The sequence below is a fragment of the Tupaia chinensis genome, unplaced genomic scaffold (genome assembly GCF_000334495.1).
Source record: "Tupaia chinensis unplaced genomic scaffold, TupChi_1.0 Scaffold146052_1, whole genome shotgun sequence".
Taxonomy (NCBI): Eukaryota; Metazoa; Chordata; class Mammalia; order Scandentia; family Tupaiidae; genus Tupaia; species Tupaia belangeri.
Genome location: NW_006205908.1, coordinates 159352 through 181576, shown reverse-complemented (window position 1 = coordinate 181576; position 22225 = coordinate 159352).

Sequence of the window (22225 nt, the reverse complement as noted above, 5' to 3'; positions counted from 1 at the left end):
AATTATGTAAATTATTATATCATATATTTATATATTATATGTTATACATAATTATACAATTAATTATTTATATATAATTATATTATATGAAATAGATGCAATTATATACATTAGAACTACAGGCTCCGAAGCTCCCCTAGTATTTCCTTTGTTGCACTGCCTTGTGTTTGTTATGTAACACTTTTCAATGTTTTGACAGCTTCCTCTATGAATTTAAAAGAAGGGACATGAACAAGAGGTAACAGGAATCATTACAATTACAATTTATTTTTTCTTGTCACATGAAAAGGAGCACATCTTTCAGGGATAATTCCAAACGTGGAAGAAACACGAGTGAAAGCTAGTAATGCTTCTTCCAGCCAATGAGGCCACAGAAACCACGGTGCCCAACTCTTCATTTGAAGAAGGCTTTAAATTCCCCTCACTATTTTGGAATATTAGAACAACATTCTTAAAAGCTGTCTGGAGGCTCCACATTGTGTTACATCTCTGCAGCTCTCAGGGAGTATGCACGAAGGAGATCGATTACGTGAAAAGGACAAAACGGATTTCCTTTTCTTGAGTTGTTTGTTTGTTTGTTTTCCAGCCACTGGGATGAAACAGTAATAGTAAGAGTCACTATTTACTGAATCCTGCCAGTCACATCATAACTTCACATTGTCCTTTTAGCATCACACCAGGAAGTTATTTTCACTTTACAGAAAAGACTGTGACTGAGAAAGCAGAGGAATGCGCTAGCCTGTCCCAGCTGCTAGGAGCCATTGGCTAAACTAGCCATTTCACACTATCTTGGGCAGTCTTCAGAGCATCTCTAGATTAAATGCAGGGCAGGCACCATAACCTAGTAGTACAGAGATCCCACAAAGCAGACCATGTTTTGAATCCTGGTTCAGCAAAAAAAATCTTGGTTCCAGCAGCTTGAAAAACACACCAGGCACATGTATGTGCCCCAAATCCCAAGAGGATGGAGAAATGGAGAAGGGATTGTGGCATGACCATGCCCCACCGGAAAGTGCCTTCTCCCTCTCTCTCTGACTCTGGTTCTCTGTCTTTCCCTGGTGAACGCACATACCCTCTGACAATTAAAAAGAACAGAATAAATGCATTACTATCAGTTGAATTTTTTTTTATTCAAATGCTTGAGATCAGGTGTGTTCTGGGAATCAGAATTTGAAATACGTGCATATACATGAGATAGAACCCAAGTCTAAAAACAGCATTCGTGGGACCAGCAGTTAGCGTAATGGCTATGTCGCTGGACTCCCACGTAGTCGACCGTGGTTCGAGTCCCGGACCCGGTGGCTTGAACTCACGCCGGGCGCGTGTGCGTACGTGCCCAAGGTCCCGAGAGGAGAATGGAGGAGAAGGGATTGCGGCATGGCCATCCCCCCTGGGGGGTGATTTCCTGCTTTCTATCTCTCTGTCTCTCTCTGTCTGTCTGGCAAGCACACGTGCCCTATAGCAAAAACCTCTCACAAAAAACAAACAAAAAAAGCATTCGTTTATATTTAATACACGTTATACGCAGTGTAAAGATAATTTTATACAATCTTCTTAATCATTTTGTGGATGAAATAAGGTTTGTGTACATGGAACCCCCAGAGAGCAAAGGTATCCCTATCTCAGCCACCCATATGGATAGTCCGTAGTTGTTTGGTCTCGCCAGGCAGGGGACAGGCAAAGGTCTGTTTTTACTTAGGGATACTGAATCGTCTCAGCGTCATATGCTTGTTTTCACTGTGACGGTCACATGAGGTCAGATGTGGAATTCTCTACTTGTGGCATCATATTGGTGCTCAAAATTTTTGAAGTTTTAAACATTTCAAATTTTGAATTTTCAGGGACCAGCGGTTAACGTAATGGCTAAGTCGCTGGATTCCCACGTAGTCGACCACGGTTCACGTCCCGGACCTGGTGACTTAAAACTCATGCTGGGCGCGTGTGCGTGCGTGCCCAAGATCCCGAGAGGAGAATGGAGGAGAAGGAATTGCAGCGTGGCCATTCCCCCCTGGGGGTGATTTCTCGCTTTCTATCTCTCTCTGTCTGGCGAGCGCACACGCCCTATAGCAAAAACCTCTCAAAAAAAAATTTGGATTTTCAGATTAAGGATACTCAACATGCATCAAATTTTTTTATAACTTATGGACATAGGTAAATAGTTCATTCAGGGCAAAATTCAAACCAAGGTCTTTCTGACTTTGGGCCATGTGCTCTACTGACCACCGTACCACACAGACCTTGTCAGGACAAACGTTCTGAGTTTTAGTTCAGAGAATATGGTCCCCATGCATTGTCCACAGGATAGACTAGCCTTTTACTGTGGAGTTTCAAAAAGCTGTTTTATTATTATTTTTTATTTGTTGTAGGGCACGTGCACTCACTGGAGAAGGAGAGAGAGAGAGAAAGCCAGAAAGCACTCCCCGAGAGGAGTTGGGGGAGATAGCCACATCATACTCCCTTCTACTGCATTCCTCTCTGGAATTTGGGGCGTGCAAGTCAGCACCATTGGGTGTGCTTCTCAAGCTGTCAAGTCCGGGAGTCGAGCCACACAGTGAGATCCAGCCACATTAACCACCACACCACCAGTGAGGCTGGAAAACTCTTCAAAAACATCCTTTAACAAGCATTCACCGAGACCTCATCTGGTCCCCACATTGGGCTGGATGCTACAGGCATAGTTCCAGTAGAAATGGCCCAGAACTTACCCCCAAGAAGCTCACGGTTTAGGACATTTTGAGGGAGAGACAGAGAGTAAGTTAGAAAATATAACACAAAGTCACCCACTCATAGAACACACACTCAGAAGTAGCAAAGAGACACTCTAGAGCAGAGATTCGATCCTTGGCATGATTCACATTTGGAGTCAGGTAATGAGACTGAACTGGTGAAATAGAAGTTTATGACTTTTGACTAAAACATTGGTGATTTTCTCCCAGGCTTTGCTTTCCAGGTTTAAGGATTTTTTTTTCCTTTCTTGAGCTGCTGATAGGTCCCTGTATCTACTATTTGAACAGAATCCTAACCTGTTTCCTGGCTTTAAGTTTTAAGCAAAGTTCCTTAGCATTTCTTTGATTTACTAAAGGTAAAACTGCTTTTCTTGAAATTGAAAAATATATTTTAAAATGCCCATTTAATGATCCATAGTAAGTTATGTATCATCAGCTAGGTGCTACTTTATAGTACATTCATTCTATTCAGAGTTAATGCCTAAAGTCAGACATGTGTTCACAAATAAGTATATATCAGCTGAACTTGCTATTGAAAGTAGTTAGATTATTTAGGAAATGTTGTGAATCAATAAAATGTGGGGGAAAAAGGAATGAAAAACAACTGTACACAGAGATAGTGTAGGAGAAGGGTGGGAAATGGCAGAGGATGAGAAATAGGGGGAAATATATATATATACATATATATATATGTATATATATATATATATATATGAAACTAGAAATAAAAAAATTATCAATGATAACAAGTATGATTAAGCCACTATGCAGTATATTCTGGATAGGAAATCACATTTTGTATGCTGTGACAATGATCAGTGAATGAATGTAAAATAATTAATTAATTAATTAATTAGAAAATTTACAAAAAAAAAATCTGTCATAAGGTGCCAGTGCAGGGGGAAAGTTGTGAATTCTACTACTATGCACTGGTAATACCCCTGTCTCCAGACATTACTAGATGTTCCCAGGTGAGAATCACTGCCCTAGAGGTACCATGGCAAAGACAGACAATGAAACAAAATCACAGGTCGCTCCTAATACTGTATGGCTTTTTAATAAGGGGTTATGATATGCCAGGGACTTTGGAAACTTGGTGTCGTTCCATCCTCATGACAACCTTACGATGTGTGTGACCTGGAACAATGCCCATTTTGTATATTAGGGCACTGAGGCACGAAACGTTTAACTGACTCAGAACTGCACGATCGTGAGTGGCGGAGTTGGTGTTCGAATCCTGGCCTGTTGTCTCACTCAGTGCACTGATATGAAAAATGTTTTAAAAATTTTGCTAGGTATTCATTTTCTTTTTATGTTCACAGACTGAATCTGAAACTATCAACATAAGACAATGATTATTTATCATTTTATAGACAGTGTTATCTTTTGGTGAACATTCTATCTTAACTATCCTAGACCTAATTAATCTAGTTTATTTTGAATGATTTAGAATCTTGCTCATAGATCCAGAGAAAATATTGTTTGATTCTGAAGAATGGAATACGTTTCATATCTTGGTTTATCTTTTGGCAGTCCAACCACTAACTGAGTAGGGGCCAAAATAATCCCCCAAAATCTCTAAAGATAATAAAATTCTATCAGCTAAGATAAAATGTAGCCTGTCTTAGCAGGCAAAATAAATAAATAAATAAAATAAACAAAAAACAAAAAACAAAACAGAACTAGAAGACTCCTTCCTCTTCAAAATCTGCAAGGTATTCTGAAGGTTAGTAGAAAGTGTTTTATTTCAATTGCCACTTCTGTCATTCAAACAATAAAATAAATCATTATCAGATAAATGTTCTAGGTATTTTCCACAGAATTCTAAGTGAATCATTTTTTTCACAGGGTTTTAAAATATTCTATTGGTTATACTTATGTAGATAGGACAGAATAGCTATTATTTTATATTCATTCTTTTATTTCAACAGACTATTAGGATCTGCTCATTGTAACTTCATTTTTTTTGTTTGTTTTTTAGTTTTGTGCTATAGAGTAAAGCACTTACCTGAGAGAGAAAGAGAGAGAGAGGGAGAGAAAGGGAAAATCAGAAATCATTGGCCATACTGCAATCTCTTCTCTGCTTGGGATTTTGGGCATACACGCACATGTGCCTGGTATGTGTTTCAAGCTGCTGGGTCCTGAACTCCACCCACGTAGCTGGCCATGTGGGATCCAGCTGTCTTAACAACACCATGCCACCAGAGCTTGCTCCATAATATGTTGTTAAAATAGTAAGCTTAGTGTTCACATATGCGTAGGAAATAGTTAAATTCTTTCAGGCTCAAACCCTTTATAACAGATTGAACTTCCTTCCTCACTCCCAATCTGGTCAACTCCTCTACATCTTTTAGGGCTATACTCAAAAACACTTTTTAAAAAACGTATTGCCTAATTCCCTCATTGTAATTGAGTTTCCATGTTATACTCTCTCTTAAACGTTGTACATTTTGTTCCCAGCCTTCATAGCAACTTAGAATTTTATGTGCTTGTATTTTTTTAAACTGTGCTTCTTTCCATTTAATGCACGTCCACCCCTGTAGATGCAGGCCCTAGCACTATAGTAGAGATCCAGTACATATCTAATGAATGAAAAAGGAATACATGAGAAACGGAAATGAGAGTGACCACGTGTTCCTTAAAAGAAGCAAAGAGCAGCTTCTGCTGCCACTGAGCCCTGGCTGCATTTTGTTTCTCTTCCAGAACTGTCTGTGATACTCCTTGTTGTATATTTATAATAAAATTCTTTTTTTCTTGAGCCAGCTGGAATGAGTCTCTCTTCCTTGAAACAGGAGTATCCTAAGTCATAGCCAGGGAACGGAGGCACACTGACATAGCAGTCAAAGCAAATATGATAATAACAAGGTAATATTCCAACAGAACATTTGAGGAAAGAAGTAGTCCCCTCAGTATTGTTTTCTTTATCCAATCTGAAACGGGAGCCTTTAACTAAAATTACTTCCTAAATTTAACCCTTTAGCATACTGGCCTCTGACTCCACCTAGTGGACAGACATAAACCTGTGGAAATAAACTCAGATAAAAACAAAAAGGCACCGTATTTCTTTCACCTCCCCAAAAGAAAAAACACATATCCCCAAATTCAAGTAGATGAACTCCTGGGGTGCCTGAAACCCACTCATAGGCCTTGAAAAACTATTATCTGGGACAATCATTTGTCTGTTGGTCTCAGTCTCATTTCTACCTTCTATGCCCTGCTATTATTTTAAGACCCTGCATTTTCAATTTTCCTAGTTACTTGGCTTCTGGTTAGTTTCTACCACTGGGTAGAACTGACAGGAATTGGTAAGGTAACAGAAGAGCTAAGGAACTTATTTCCTGTTTCAGATTCTGTTGGCATTTTCTAGCAGCAAGGGACAGAGGCAATTAACTCTATTATCATCTTTCAGCACTCTGGCACCCACAACAGAAAGACCCATCACTTGCTGAGTAGCAGTCTCTTGGTAGTCCCAGCACCTGTTATTTTGTTGTTGCTGTTCTCAATGACAGAGGGCATGTCTGCTAGCCACAGAGAAAGAATGAGAGAGAGAAAGCACCCAAAGCAGTCCCCACAATGAGACATGATCATGCCACAATCCTTCCTTCTGTTCTCCATCCTGTCAGGATTTGGAGCACACGTGAACATGAATCCCGCATGCTTTATCAGGCTTCCAGGCCAGGATTCCAAGCATAGTCAGTCATGTAAGATCCAGCTCCCTTAACCACTAGGCCATAGGGCTAGTCCCCAGCAATTGTTTTCATGGTGCTTCATTTGTGGTTTCAGGACTGGCCTCTCAGCTGACACAAGCCCAGGACCTTTCTCAGATGGGTCCAGTTGCATTACTACTGTGCTAATGCCTGGCCCATCAGTTGTTTTTCTACTGTAATTAATACTGAGGCAAATTCGTGTTTCCTTGCCAAAGTATTAGGGTGTTTACTTAGAAAATATTCCTAGAAGTGATTTTATTGGCCATGGAATACATCTTTCTTCAACTGTAGCTCAATATCCCCAGATTTGTCTCCAATGTGATTGTAAAGATGTGTTTATTATTCGGAATTTGTGATACTTCACATTGTTTTATATCATTGACAATACATAGTACAGAAAATGGAGCGTATTTAAGAACTCAAATTTTGCTGCTATTCTTTCTGAGTTTTAAACCAAGTTTTTCCATAAATTAGCAGCTCAGTAGGCAGATTTCTCATCTATAGAATGAGTGATAATACTTAGTGCTGACGATTTTATAGTTTAATGAGAAACACTATATATTTTGCAATTACCTGTCTTTTACTGAATTGAGCACTTCGATGTTGACATTCTTTTGCTCTGACTAGACCAGGTGATGTCAATGGATAGCAGTGTGATGTTAATATACAGAACTCCCAGCTGGAAGAAGCAATTCCTAGACTTTATCAATTGTAAGATGCATCTTCATTTCAAAGATAATAATTGTCTGATGTTTTTGGTTTGTTTATAGCTAGTCCCTGGTATATAAAATGGCATCTTGATTTTTTTAAAGTTTATTTAGAAAGAGCCCGTTACATGGTCTCAACTCCTGATATATTACCCAGCTTCAGTCACCCCAAATCATGAGCATATGCAAGTCTGTAATGCTCAGGGAAGTCTCTGGATGTGAACAAGTAAACATTCTTATGTGAATCAGCCTCACAGAGCCTCACATTTTATTACAGTGCCACTGTCCTGCCCATCTATAATTTTAAATCTATATTTTCCTAAATTACTAGTAAATTAGTTTAATTTTTATAAATCTGTTAGTCATTTTAGCTTCTGCTTACGTTAATTATATCATGGTACATTGTTGTGTTTTGAATGTGTCTGTCCTAAATTTGTGTGTTGAGATTTGGTTTCTATCATAATATTAAGAGGGTGAAAACTTAATCTCATTATGACATTAATAAGTAGAGCCTTTGAAAGTGAATAGGATTAGGTAAGGTCATCAGGATGGGGCCTTTATCATTGAATCTTAGTGTATTTATAAGGAGAGGAATAAGACACACAGGGCCACATGAAGTCTCTTGAACATGTGATTTCCTGCATCACGTCAGGATGCTGGGGAAAGTTCTCACCAATAAGAAGACCTTCACAGGTGAGGGCCTTTGACCTTTGCTATGGTTTGAATAGTGGTTTTATCCCCCCAAAATTTCATGTTCCAGAAATGTGGTCCCTAATGTTGAGGGGTGATGAGACCTTCAAGAGGAAGGCCTACTTAGATGTAGGTGGGCACTTTGCCAGATGAAGTTGGTCAATGGACTGAGAGGAAGACCTGCCTTCAGTGTGGGCACTATCCAATCAGCTGAGAATATGGTGTACATTGAAAAAGTCTGTTGCCTCTCACTCTTCTCTCTCTTTCTCTCCCCTGCCTCCCCAAGTCTCTTGCTTCTCTCTGCTTCTGTTATTTGTGTTGTAATATTGTACCAAATGCTGGTTAGATGCTGACCCTATACTATTAGACTTTTCAGCCACAGTAACTGTAAGGCAAATAAACCTCTGTTCTTTATAAATCACCCAGTCTTAGGTATTTCTGTTATCAGCAACACAGTAATGATCTAATACAACCTTGGACCTTCAAAACTATGAGCTAAATACATCTCTATTTTTTATAAATTATCCAGTGTAATATTCAGTTGTGAGTGACAGAGAAACTAAAACATATATTTTGCCCATTTTTATATTGACTCGTTTTAACTTTTCATAGTAATTTATAGAAATACTTTTTTTACTTTTAGAAAGTAATATGTTGTTGATCATATAGCTTGCACATATCTTCTTCCATTGTTTAACTTATCTTTTAACTTTGCTTTAAATGTTCTTTAATATCATACATTTTTAAATGTAGTCAATTTTATCAATATTTACTTGTTCTTCCTTAAGAAACATTTTCTTAGTCACTATCATGAAGCTATTCTCTATTCATTTATTTTATAATTGTCTTCCTCATTAGTTTTAAATCCATCTGGGGTGATATGAGGTAGATAACCTAGATGGAGACCTTTTTCTCTTTACTATGGAAAACATTTCTTTTTGAAGACCAATGTCTTCATACACTTGATTGTTTTTAAGCTTTATGTACTTTCTTACTGGGTTATTATAATCATACTGTAGAAAGTTCATGTGGTCAATTAAATTCCGTGCTAAAAGAAAAGTGCAGTAGAGCAACATATTTAGTCAGTTTGGAAACATCAATGGTAATACATGACCTTAAAAACAGCTTTTGTAATCTTCTCACCAAAAGAGACCTAACCAAAACAATCTGTTTTCTTACCACGACCATTTATATGTATCCAGGACCTAATTTTTTATCATAATACTACTGTGGACTGAAAAGGAGCAGAATCCCTTGGAAGGCAGTTTTTTCTAAACCATAGGAATGAGGCAAAAGTTTATATAGATCAGGATTATTCTATTTTTGTTAAAAATCTACTGCTTACAATGAATTTAAATGTCGTAAAAACTTTCTCACAATTTCTAAACATTAAAAAAAAAAATTTGTTCCTTCATGACATCTCTGATGGTCCTATGGATAATAAAAAAATACTTATAAAAACATGTACATTTCCACTTATGCCAAAAAATATCTCAGTGACAGGAAAGTGAATTAAGGTTGTTGTTCATTATAAAGCTTCCATTATTATTTCTGGAGTGCATCAAGTTTCAGGAAGATAAAAATCATACAGTACCTGAACTTCACTTCTCATGCCAAATGAGGGAGGTTTATTATTAAAAATGATTTATCCTAAGTGGCTTAGTGTGATTTGCTTTGAACTGTTTGGGTTTTGAAATTCAAGGAAGAAATTAAAATGTGTATTTTTAAAAATACCTATTTAGTGACCACAGTAAGCTATATAACCTCAGCTATGTGCTATTTTATAGTATTTTTATTCTACCCACAGAGTTTCATGCCTAAAGTCAACTTTTGTGCATATATATATATATATATCAGCTGAACTTACTATTGAAAATATTTAGATTAATTAAGATATTTTCTGAATGAATACAATGTGAGGAAGAATAAAGGAATGGATAGCAACCGTAGATACCAGAGATAGGATGGCAAGTGGATTGGAAATGGTATTTTGTATGCTGTGGTGATGTTCAGTGAATGTATGTAAAATAATAAATTAATTTAAATAAATAAATAAAAATAAATTCAACAAATAACCAATTAATTAAGAATGCCAACTATGGACCTGGGTTCAAGAGTATTCTTTTTCTTTTTCTAATTGCCAGAGAGCACATGCACTCACCAGAGAGACAGAGAGACAGAGAGAGGGAGAAATCACTCTCTAGTGGGAAGTGGTCATGCTGCAATCTCTTCTTTTTTATTTCTTAATCCTGTTGAAATTTTGGACATGCACATGTATCTGAAGTATTCTTCAAGCCACTGGGGCTGGGATTTGAATTGTTGTCAGCCATGTGAGATCCAGTTTCCTTAACTACTAGGCTATAGGGCTGGCCCTGAGAATATTATTTTACTTAGAGGTTTGGAAGATTGTTTCCACCTTAGAAAAGGTACAAAAATCAGCATCTGGTAAGAATATTAAAATCTAGGAAGGTTAAAAACATAGAGCAAAAAACATTTTTCAAGTATAGATATTAAATTAAGTAGCTAATGTAGTCAACTATTTTTTAAATCATTACTTCACAGCCACTTGAATTTTGCTGCAACGGGTGACATATTTTGAATCTTTCATCTGTTCTTTAAGTTGTGTACAGCACTTAGAACTTAGTATCTTATATTTTTAGAAGAATAAAATCAAATAAATATTTAGAAGAATAAAATCAAATAAGCTCAGAATCATTTAGCTTTTTGAGATCATTTAACTTAAATTTGTATGTTTGATATACTAGCCTTGTAAGTATTATAAAAAATATTAAGAGGGGTTGTGATTATTCAATGTTTAAGTGAATGTTAAGTAACAAAAGGTTTTAACTTTAAGAAATTAAGCATCAAATAAAATAAAAACAGAAGTATGCATTTTCTATCATGGAACTAAAGAATCTATCAACACCTATGACTCTCTTTATAAAATGCCACACACAGATAAGAGTATGAATTATTTATTGAAGTTGGGGAAAAGACATGTCAATACATTTGTCTCTCTTTGCATTCATGCCATAGATATTTAATTACCAGAAGTCTGGAGCCTAATAGGTCTATGACACCAGGTATATATAAGTTCCTGGTATAGCCATGCCTTTTAAATTTTATATTTTTATGTCACCTATCATTATGAAATACAATCACGGACACTATAGTCATGATTATTCAGTGTTATCTTTTATTTGTTTAATTGCTTAAGGGCATGTGTGCTTGCCAGAGAAAAGAAAGAAATCACTCCCCAATGGGGTATAGTCATGCCATAATTCTTTTTCTTCCATTCCTCTTCTCCCCACATGTGGCCCACTGGGGCCAGGATTGAATTCATGTTCAACCATATAGAATCCAGTTCCCTAAGCATAATACTTATCTGATGCACTATTGAGCAGGCCCTAAATTTTTTTTGTTTTAATCTCTATTCTCCTACTTAATCATAAACTTCTTCAGGCTTTCTTCTTTTTTTGCATGTTCAGGCTCCGATGTGTTAAAACTCCAATAAATATTTTTGAAGAAATTAATAAGAGAGCAACATTTTACAAATATTTGGAAATGCTGAAATGGAAGCACGAAAGAGATGACAAAATCAGAGGTCAGACATTTGGATATTTAATGAGAATTTTTCTTGATCACTCCAATTCTTATTAGTGAATCCAATGAAGATGATATAGATGAACTATTTGGTGAGAAACACTGTCTTACACAGTTCTCACAATGGTCTCACACTATTCATTGGTCATGAAAACACTCACAGTTCCAAGGCTCTTTCCTAATATTAGATAACTCATCCACATATCAGGCCAGATTGATTTGATCTGGCATCCCTGACTTGCAGCTGCTTCCCAGGCCATTGAGCAGCATCCTGTAGACTTCATCATTAAAGCTTTGCAAATTTATTCTGACTGATGTCATTGACTTACTGGGTCTTCGTTTTGAGCAGCATGTAAGATAATCTACCTATTTACCTACATATCAGACATACCCCCAACTTCACACTGGCGTAACAACTAGTCCAGGTTCAAGATAATCTCTACATGTCAATGCTATGAGCAGATTCATTCAATAATGAAGTCAAGGTGCCGTGTCTAAGCTCATGACCTGTGGCTCAAGAGGAGAAATGATGTGCTTTGTGCTCCAAACAGCCTTTTGGCCTCTCAGCCATTTCAAATGAATGTATCACTGCTGGTATCCAGACACCACTGCTGGTATTTCTTGGTACTGTTGTTCAGATGCCCAACTGCTCCTTCTCCTCAACACCTACTTTATAGGGTCTCATTCACAAATGCCCTGGGATGAACCCTGAAATTCAGCCTAATCGCTTATTACTATTTTTGTCATGTCTGCCATCAACTTCATCTTTGCGTTCATGCCAAACAAATATTTACTAAACATGTACTAAGGGACAGATTGTTTTTAAGTATTGCTGCATAGATTTCATTTCATTTTGATTCATCTTCACAACCTTATGAGGTTACAAACCCCTAATTCACAAGTGAGGAGATTATGTAGTGGTTTTTCTACTTTTATTTCTTGTCCTTCACTGAAAATCTCCTCAAAGGAAATTTTATAGAGTTGCAGCCTTGGGCCATTTGGTTGCTACCTCTTAAAAATATGTGTGTACAGTGCATGTTTGTAAAATATGTTCCACTGTCGAGTTTAAATGAAATAAGGAGAGTTTCTCACTCAGAAAGACAAACTGTTGTAAAAACACTTAGTCAAGATATATGCATTTAATATTTTGCTGTGAATATTAAACCATTGTGGTAGATTGTTTCCAGAGATTTCTATAACAATGTCTCCATGCTCCTTTGCAGTATAACTTCGTCATTCCTCACATTAAAAACTGGCGTTGGGCTAACATCATAGTGGAGCAGTATAGTGTTGTGCCAAGGAGCTGTGTCCCATATGGCCCACCAGGTTTGAGTCTTAGTTTCAGTGGCGTGACAAAAACATGCTAAAATGTCTGCACGCATGCCCAGGATTTGACAGGATGTAGAACTGGAGGGAAAAAGGTTAAAGTATGATCATGTCCCGGTAGGGGTTCTCTCTCTTTCTCTCCCTTGGTCCACATGTGCATGCACACACACCCATGCACCCTTTAGAATAATGAAACAAATAAGAACTGGCCTTTATCCTCTTCTCCCTCTTAAATTTGGTTTAACTTCGTGACTTGCTATGATAAGTTCCAGGCACTGATTTCAACAGATGATGCAGTCACTGTTTTCATTCTCTTGGACCCCTGAGATCACTATGTTGTGAATCTACTAAAGGATGAGAGAACATGTGGAGGGGAATGGAAGTTCCCAGCCAAGAGCCAACTCTAACTGCCAGACAGAGACAGATTCCATCTTGGTCCTTCTAGCCCAGCTGCCAGCTGAGTGCAGCTGCCTGAAGTTATGGAAGGCAAGACCAGCAAAAACACTTACACAATCCAAAGTCTTCTGAGTTAATAAGTCACTCTAATTTTAAGCAATTACATTTGGGTGTTATTTTTTAACAGCAATAGATAATCGAAACAACAGCCTATACATAACTGTAGATGATGACCATTTTCTGAAAGTAATCTCTCACTTGTTAATCTCTTACCTAAGTTAAATTTCATTTAGCTTATTTAAAAAGGCAATGTAGAATTTGAAAAAAAAAGAAATAAAAATATACAGATGAATTTTACTTCAATTTTACTGACATTTCTCGTAAAATGTGTCAGCAGAATGTGGAACACTAGACGTTTCCTTTTTTTTTAGTGCAGGATTGTATTGCAAGCTGTCTCACACCAGCAGTCCTGGGAACTTTGCTTTAGGATCACTGAAGTACCTTAGTTGATGTTTAGGTTCATGTTGCGTTGTTTCCCTCAACACTGAATCTCAATCCACTAAAGTTTTGCTCCATTTTCTCTGTCACAGAACTTTCACTCTCAGATATCATCAGTCAGAGCTCTCAACTGCAGACAAAAATACCCAACTCCTACTTTTTAGAGAATAACAGAAATTTGTTGCAAGGCAACTGGAACTCACAAAATTAATTAAAAACTAAATGTTCAGGTTTAAAGAAGAAGAATTCTACAAAGCTCTACAGAAAAAAACCAATGTAAAGATCATGCAGCATGACTAGCTGGTCCATGGGAACCACTCCCCTGCATTGGCTCCTATTGGGTACATGTCTTTGTAGTCATCCACTTGAGTTTACATTTCTAGAATGTCTGATTGGTTGACTCCAGGTCAGGTGCCCACTCCTGGCTGCGTCAGGGTAGAAACAACAAGATGTGCACCCACTGGCTGCTACAGAGAAGAAACAACTCGCTGACTCTGCAAACAGAAGTCAGTCTTCCCAGAGGTACTTGCTGGGAACTTGGCTGCCAGATAACTAAAAAGCAGTAGATATCAATAATAATAAGTATTTCCATCATTTTAAACATGATCTTAAATTTGTTGTTTCCTGTCTCAATTACTTACCTTAAAAAGTTTGGGACCAGCAGTTGGCATAATGGCTACGTCGCTGGATTCCTACATAGTCGACTGCAGTTTGAGTCCCGGACCCAGAGGCTTAAACTCATGCTGGGTACATGTGCATGCATGCCCAAGATCCCAAGAGGAGAATGGAGGAGAGGGGATTGTGGTGTGGTCATCCCCCCTGGGGGGTGATTTCTTGCTTTCTGTCTCTCTGTCTCTCTGTCTTTCTGGTGAGCGCACACGCCCTATAGCAAAAACCTCATCGAAAAAGAAATGAAAAAAAAAGCTTTAACTTGATTAGGATCTACTTTTTTGAAAACCTTTATTTATTTTTTTCCATGAGTGAGAGAGAGGGAGTGAGGGAGAGAGAGAAAGACAGCATACCCAACAGGGTCTTGATCCATCCCCCAGCTTCAACCAGCCCCTGACCATAGGATGGACACTCCCGGTATATTTAGGGAGGTCTCTGGACACAAACCTGGAACCTTTCCATGTGGGTCAGCTTTACAGAGTGCTGTGACTGCTGTGCCACCAACAACCAGCCCCATATCTCCATATCTACATTTTAAGTATTAAGTACCACTAAAGAATTTTAAATATATATATATATATATATATATATATATATATACACTTATGTGTGTGTGTGTGTGTGTGTGTGTGTGTATACACATGCCAGAGGGCAAATGTGCTTACCTGAGAGACAGAAAGAAAGAAGAAAGGAGAAAACACTCCCCAATAGGGAATATTCATGCTGTAATTCCTTTTCCTTTATTTCTTCATCCTGTCAGGATTTGGGACATAAGTATACATGTGTCCCACCTATTTTTCAAGCCACCAGGGCAGGGATAGAAATTGCAGTCAGCCATGTTGGATCTTGCTCCCTTAATGACTAGGCTATGGAATCAGCCCTAGAACTTCATTTTTTGTCTCAGTTGCATTGTGATTTTTTTTTCCTAATTTTCTAGTTTGTACTTCTCTTAATTAAATAAAATGTAATCACTTTTATTGAATTTAACTCACTTTACAACTATTGTCTGTGTAAAATTAAAATGCTAAGTTGCAGACAATGCTGCAAATTGATCATTTGCATACTCATTTGTCAACCATACTAAATTTCACTATGAACATAGTAAAATCAGAGGTCAGTTGCCCCATGCCTTTTCTCATGATGGAGTATTATGTTATTTTCCTTCTTCTACTATAGCCAAGGCCGATGGAACGTGCTGTTGAGAGTAGGAGGGAACATAGAAGGAGATTCTTATCTCTCACTAATTCTGGCCTTTTCCTGTAAAGCCTTCATTGTACAAATAAATGCAGAATAATAAAGAAGTGGGTGTCATAAAGAATATTAGGCTAGAAGGCTAAATTAAGTGTTCCAGCAAGCGCCTATTAATCAGAGGAGTCCACATAAGTTTAACACATGTGCATGGTTAACAGATTTGAAGCAAGATTTGCTTATTATAGGAAAGCTGTCTCTAATCATACAGCCTATCATTTCAGTAGCACATTATAATGAAAGATAGCATTTAATCAGAAAGCACTGATTAACATATTAAAGCAATTATTGCAGTAAGAATGGTTCCTTTCATGCAGATAAAAAAAATTAGAAACCAAACTACTGCTGATCAAATTACTTACCTCTGAGGGACAGGCTAAAGAAATAGTTCAATATATAGCATCATTTATCTTTAAAGCAGGTGGGAATCCTGCCTCTGCTTAATCTCCAATACCATATTTATAAAGGGTCACTGTTTATCTCTTTACCACAGTAATGCAGTTTGACAATGGTAATGCTAAACTTCCATTCCTAGATAATAGAAAAAACATGATCTTTCCCTTTCACCCCAACACCCCTAGCAATAACAGAAAAAATAGTTTTAGGAATCTTCAGCCATATTGAAAAATAGAAAGAAGAACTTAGATAAGAAATTGGGAGAAATCCTAGAAACTAAAAAGGTCAATAGATTGGATTTATATAGTTATGACTCAAGATCAGTATGAGAAAGTTCCAGCAGAAAAGCTGAGCATAGCTCCCAGAATATTCCACAACAGAAGTTCCATGTAGAAATTGTTTCCCAGTATTTCTTTGGAAATTTATGTCTTCCAGAATCTTGAGAAAAATCAAGTGTGAAATCAAGGCAAAAGAAGACACTTTCTAATTGTTCTGTGAGAATTAAAGATTAACAATCAGCATGAAGGCTTTAGCATCACTGGCTAAAGGGATTCACTGATGTCTAATTGAAAGCAAGACATTTGGAGGCTGAAGGTTAAGGCAATTTTCCAGGAACCTAAATAAAGCATGGAGCAGAGATGCAAGAAAGATTCAGTCAGTCTCACTGTAACTGATATGTTTACAAATTACTATTCACGGCTTTTTCTTCTATTAGCAGGGAGCTATTCATGCAAATAAAATGAATATCAACAAATTTATCTATGTAGTATACTTTAAACAAATCCTATGAATGGTATACCAAGAAGCTCCAAGTTTATAAAACAAAGTTAAGTCCTTAATTTAGCACCCTAAGTGATGATCTGGGCAATACTGTTAACCTTGCTAGCAGATTCTAATGTTCCATTTTTCAAATCCTGTCCAAAAGCATATTCAGCATTTTCCAGGTCTACATATTTGTTCTAAGCTACAATTTTTTGTAAATACCTTTTAAAAAGAAATGCAAAAAGAAGATGTGAATATTATTAAAGAATCGTCCCTTGAGAAATCAGAAACTGATCTAAAATTGAAATTAGTAAAAACAATATTGATTTCAAAAGGAAAATTAAAATCATTTAAAAAAAGTAAATAGACTGATATGATATTGCATGTATTCTAACACTCATCTTTTTTTTTATTTTACATACTTTCACTGGACATCACCACACCATGCAAAATGCGATTTTCCTGCCAGAATACACTGTAGAGTGGCTTAAATATACATGTTATCGTCAACAAATAATTTTTCATTTCTTGTTTCTTGTATATATATATATATATATATATAGGTTTCTGCAGTTGCTTTCCATTCCTTTATTATTTCACATATTTTATTCATTCACAAAATATCTTAATTAATCTAAATACTTTCAATAGTAAGCTCAGCTGTTACATACGTATCTGTGACCCAAAGTCAACTTTAGGCATGAAACTGTGGATAGAGTGACTATACTATAAAATAGCACATAGCTGAGGCTATATACCTTACTGTGGTTACCAAATAGGTATTTTTAATACACTTTTTAATGTCAAGAAAGTCAGTTTTATCTTTAATAAATCAAAATCAAAAAATGTTGAGAAAACTGTGCTTAATACTTAATGCCAGGAAACAGGTTAGGATTCTGTTTGAATAATAGGTACATAGACCTGTCCAAAACTTAAGAAATGACAAAACTCCTTAACACTAGAAAACAAAGCATAGAAAGTCAATAATGTTTTCATCAAAAGTCATAAAATTCTATTTCACCAGTTAAGCTCATATACTTTAACTTCTGCATGGTCCAATCTCTCCGTTTAAATTTGGAAGATAATATTCAACTCTGTACTTGTCCCTACCATTAAGCTGGCCATTTTCTTACCTGTTTTATAACTCTTATTTCTGTGTGTCTGACTTTAGTTTTCCTGGGATAGCACTCCCTTCAGAACTTCTTGAAGAGCTGGTCTGGTAAATTCTTCCGGGTTTTGTTTATCTGAGAATGTTCTTGTCTTTTCTTCCCATATGAAGGATAATCTTGCCAGGTATATTATTCTTGGTTGAAATTGTTTTTCACTCAACACTTTGAATATATTTTCCCATTCTTTCCTTGCTTGCATTGTTTCCGATGAGAGGTCTACTATTAGCCTGATGGGCTAGCCTCTGTAGGTAACATGACGTTTCTCTCTTGCCAGTCTGAGTATCTTGTCTTTGTCTGTGGTTTTTGGTCAATCTGGCTATAATGTGTCTTGGAGAAGATCTTCTTGGGTTGATCTTATTTGGGGTCCTTTTTATTTCTTGGATCTGAATCTTTGAATGACTTTGGGAAGTTTTCTTCCAGGATTTCATGTAATAGATTATCAATGCCCTTATTAGTCTCATCACCTTCTGGGATACCAATTATCCAGATATTTGGACGTTTAGTGGTATCTAGTATTTCTCATATATTATTCTCATTTTTTTAAGCTATTTTCTCAGTCTTTCTGGTAGATTTTACTAGTCCAGTGATCCTGTTTTCTACATCTGAGATTCAATTTTCTGTATAATCTAGTCTGCTTTTAATACTTTCACAGGAGGTTTTGACTTCCTGTATTACAGCCTTCATCTCCAGCAGTTCCATTTGACTCTTTTTTTATGGTGTGTATTTCCTCTTTCAACTCTTGAAATTCTTCACCTCCTGAGACTCATCGGCTTTTTTTTCTGGTGTTCATTGTCCCTCTTCCCTTCCATCTCTGTAAGTTTTGTCATTATGAATACTCTAAATTCTTTATCAGACATTTCTGTGATTTTCATTGTACTGTCTATGGATGAAGAGGAGTTATTCTTTTGCCTAGGGGGTGAGGTATTTTCTTGGTTTCTGAATTTCTTGTGATTCTGCAGTGATTTCTAGTCATCTGATAGGTTATCCATTTCTTCCTAAATTCTAGATCAATCTGAGCGATCAGAGGTGCACAGGAGGATGTGGTATGCAAACTCTTTGGCATTGCATATTTCTCCCTTTGTGACACAGATTCAGTGGGAGTTAAAGAATATGAGGACCTAAATAGTATTCAGATTTGCCAATTTTTCATTTAGACTTGTCTAGACACTCAGTAGGTGGAAGCTGAGCAGCAAAGTGATGAGGTAAAAGTAAAAGGATAAGAAAATAGAGAAAGTGAGAAAGAAAAAAAGAGAAAAATGGATAAAGCAAACAAAAAATTATTTATTTGTTAATTATACAAAGCAAAAAGTGAAAACTAAATCACTAGATCTCAGCTCTCATGGCAGACTCAGTCTTCCTCTGACCTGACTTGTTTTGCTAGGTTAGAGTCTCAGCAGAACATCTTCATTGCTCTTATCTCTGAAATCACTAGATCTCTGCTCTCCTCTAACACTCATCTTGAAAATAGTTTTGGGTGTACTCAATAAACAAAATACATCAATGCAAAATTCAAGTAATTTTTGTCACAAAACAAAGGAAGAGACACATGAATAAGGCAATTAATGCTTTGTGTGTTTTAAAAGTCAAGAATCTTCACATTTAAGTACTAAATACATATGGTACAATGTTTATATATTTTTCTTAATTATTATTATTATTTTTAAACATTCAATTGTTTTACAGCATTTGGCTTATAAAGAGAATTTACCCAACATTAAATACTTCTCTCATCAGTCCAATTTATTACCTGTTATCATTAAATGGTTTATTACCTGTTAATAATTTCTGTGTCATGCCTCTCTATTTTTTTCTCCTGATTTCCTTCTCTATATTCTTCCCTTCTCCCCCACCTCCATTCCACAAAATGTTTATATTTTAAGTGATTTTTATTTGCCATTTGTTCCCTTCATTCAATGTTTCCTATTATATAATATCGATGTAAGATAGAGATAATTTTACTGTGTCATTAAAACATGTATATTAGTTCATAGTAATAGTTAATGAAATAAATTAGTTCATAATAATAGTTAAGGAAACCAATGAGTTTTCACTAAAAGCCTATGTAAGAAAAATTATTCATTGTTTATTATGATGCTCACTCATTACTAATTAAATATATATAAATAAAATATTTTTAAATGAGAATAATATATTTTAAGGGATGGTAGAGATTTCTTGGGAATTCTTATTCTTCATTTTGAAATCACACAAATTAATATTTTTTAAAACTTTGAAACCTTACAATAATCTAAACTCAAAGATAGTGAAAGCCAGGGGGGCCTGGAGCTCAAAGGAAGAGGCAGATCATTTATTAGTAGTCCTGTGGTCCCCTTTTCTCTCCCTGCCATGCTGTGGTGCTAGGAAGGACAAAAGGCTTCCACCAGGTAGCAGAAGTGAATAAGAGCACTTAGGACCTCAGACCTAGGTCAAGGCCAGAGATAAGATAAGGGGGTCAGCAGATGGTGTAATGTTTATGTCACTGGCCTCCCATGTGGCCAACCCAAATTCAAGTCCTGGACCTGGTGACTGGAAAATCATGCTGTGTGTATGTCCAAGATCCCAGGAGGGGAATGGAGAAGGGATTGAGGCATGCATGGTCATCCTCCCCCGGGGGGATGGCTTCTCACTTTCCCTCTCACTGTCTCTGTCTCTCTCCCCAGCAAGTACATACATCCTATGTCCAAAACCCCTGAGGAAAAAAACAGAATGAGAAGATCCACACGGACGGGCCACTGTAGTTATTCCGCTTAGTATTCTTGTAAACAATTAAGGCGTCTACACCGCCAACTGCCTTAATTTATCTATTCTTATCGTTTAGCTTTTTATTTATTTTGATTAGTTAACAAAAATGTATAAGTAATATGTAAGTATTATGATGTGTTATTTTCAATATGGAAAGCATGCTAACTAAAACACAGGAATAGGCACTCAACAAATAAATATGTGTCAAATGAATTAATGGATAATACAATTCACAGAGGATTAGAGAATCCTCTTAGAACTAGCTATTTTGAGTCAAAATTCTGCAAATCCAAAATAATTTTCCATAAATAAAATGTTGTAGTTAAAGATTAGATTCTCTGTCATAACCTTAATATATAACATTCTATGGACTAATGCTAATATGACAGCCATTTAAAAAAAAAAAAAAAAAAAAAAAAAAAAAAAAAAAAAAATCCTAACTAGTTGGAGAGTGAAATATCTGCTTTAATCAGAAACTTAAAGTTTCTCCAGGGAAATTGTGAGAATGATCTCAGCAGTAGTTAATAGACTCCAAGGCATTTCTTAGAGATAAGAAAAACAGGTTGAGATAGAAGGAGTAACAGGGAGGTCATAGCCACTTGGCTTGAGCTCATCAAGGACCCCTACCCACCACCCTGCTGTGGGAGAGGTAGGACTGCTCTAGCCTTCAGGAAGAAACACCTGGTTCTTGTGATATCTGAGATAAAAGAGAGAGAATGAGCAACAGAGAAGCACAACCTGCTCAGCTTGAGCTCATCAGGGACACCCCCCACACTGCCCTACCCAGCTTCTTTCTGGGAGAAGGGGCTGCTCTGACCTTCAAGAACCAACATCTGCTTCCTGTGACACCTGAGATAAAAAAAAGATAGAAGGTAGGAGCTGCTGCCCCATGTGAGTTGATGCCATTCTGCCCTTCATCCATTCAGAGCAACAAGAAAGTCCAAGCTACAGGGCTTGAGGTCATCAGGGACCATCACCCAACCTGCTGTTGGGGAGGAGGAGCTGCTCCAACCTATGTGGTGCATCACATGAAGAGATCTACTACCTTAAATTCTATCTATCCAGCTCAGCTTCCAGCTACATTGGAAGCAGAAAGATTTGGGTAAACAGCAACCAAATACCTGATGACAAGAAATCTTGGAGGAATTCTCTCCCAGAAACCCCCCTAGCAGTAAAAGGAGAGAAATTCCCCCCTGAAAACCTGAACCCAAAACGCTTATTACGGGTCCCACACCCCCATTCATAGTAGAGGATGGAAACTGGCACGCCATAGGGAAGGACACTAGCACAGCTACAGAAACATATTCCATAGAAGTATAAAGAATTGAATATATTACCAAATGACAAAAAAAGCAAATTACAGATTCAAGAAATAGGAGAAGGGAACCAGCAGTTAGCGTAATGGCTATGTCGCTGGAGAGTCTACCATGGTCGATCCTGAACCAGGTGGCTTAAAACTCACGCCGGGCGCGTGTGCATGTGTGCCCAAGATCCTGAGAGGAGAATGGAGGAGAAGGGATTGTGGTGTGACCATCCCCCTTGGGGGGTGATTTCTCACTTTCTGTCTCTATGTCTCTCTCTGTCTG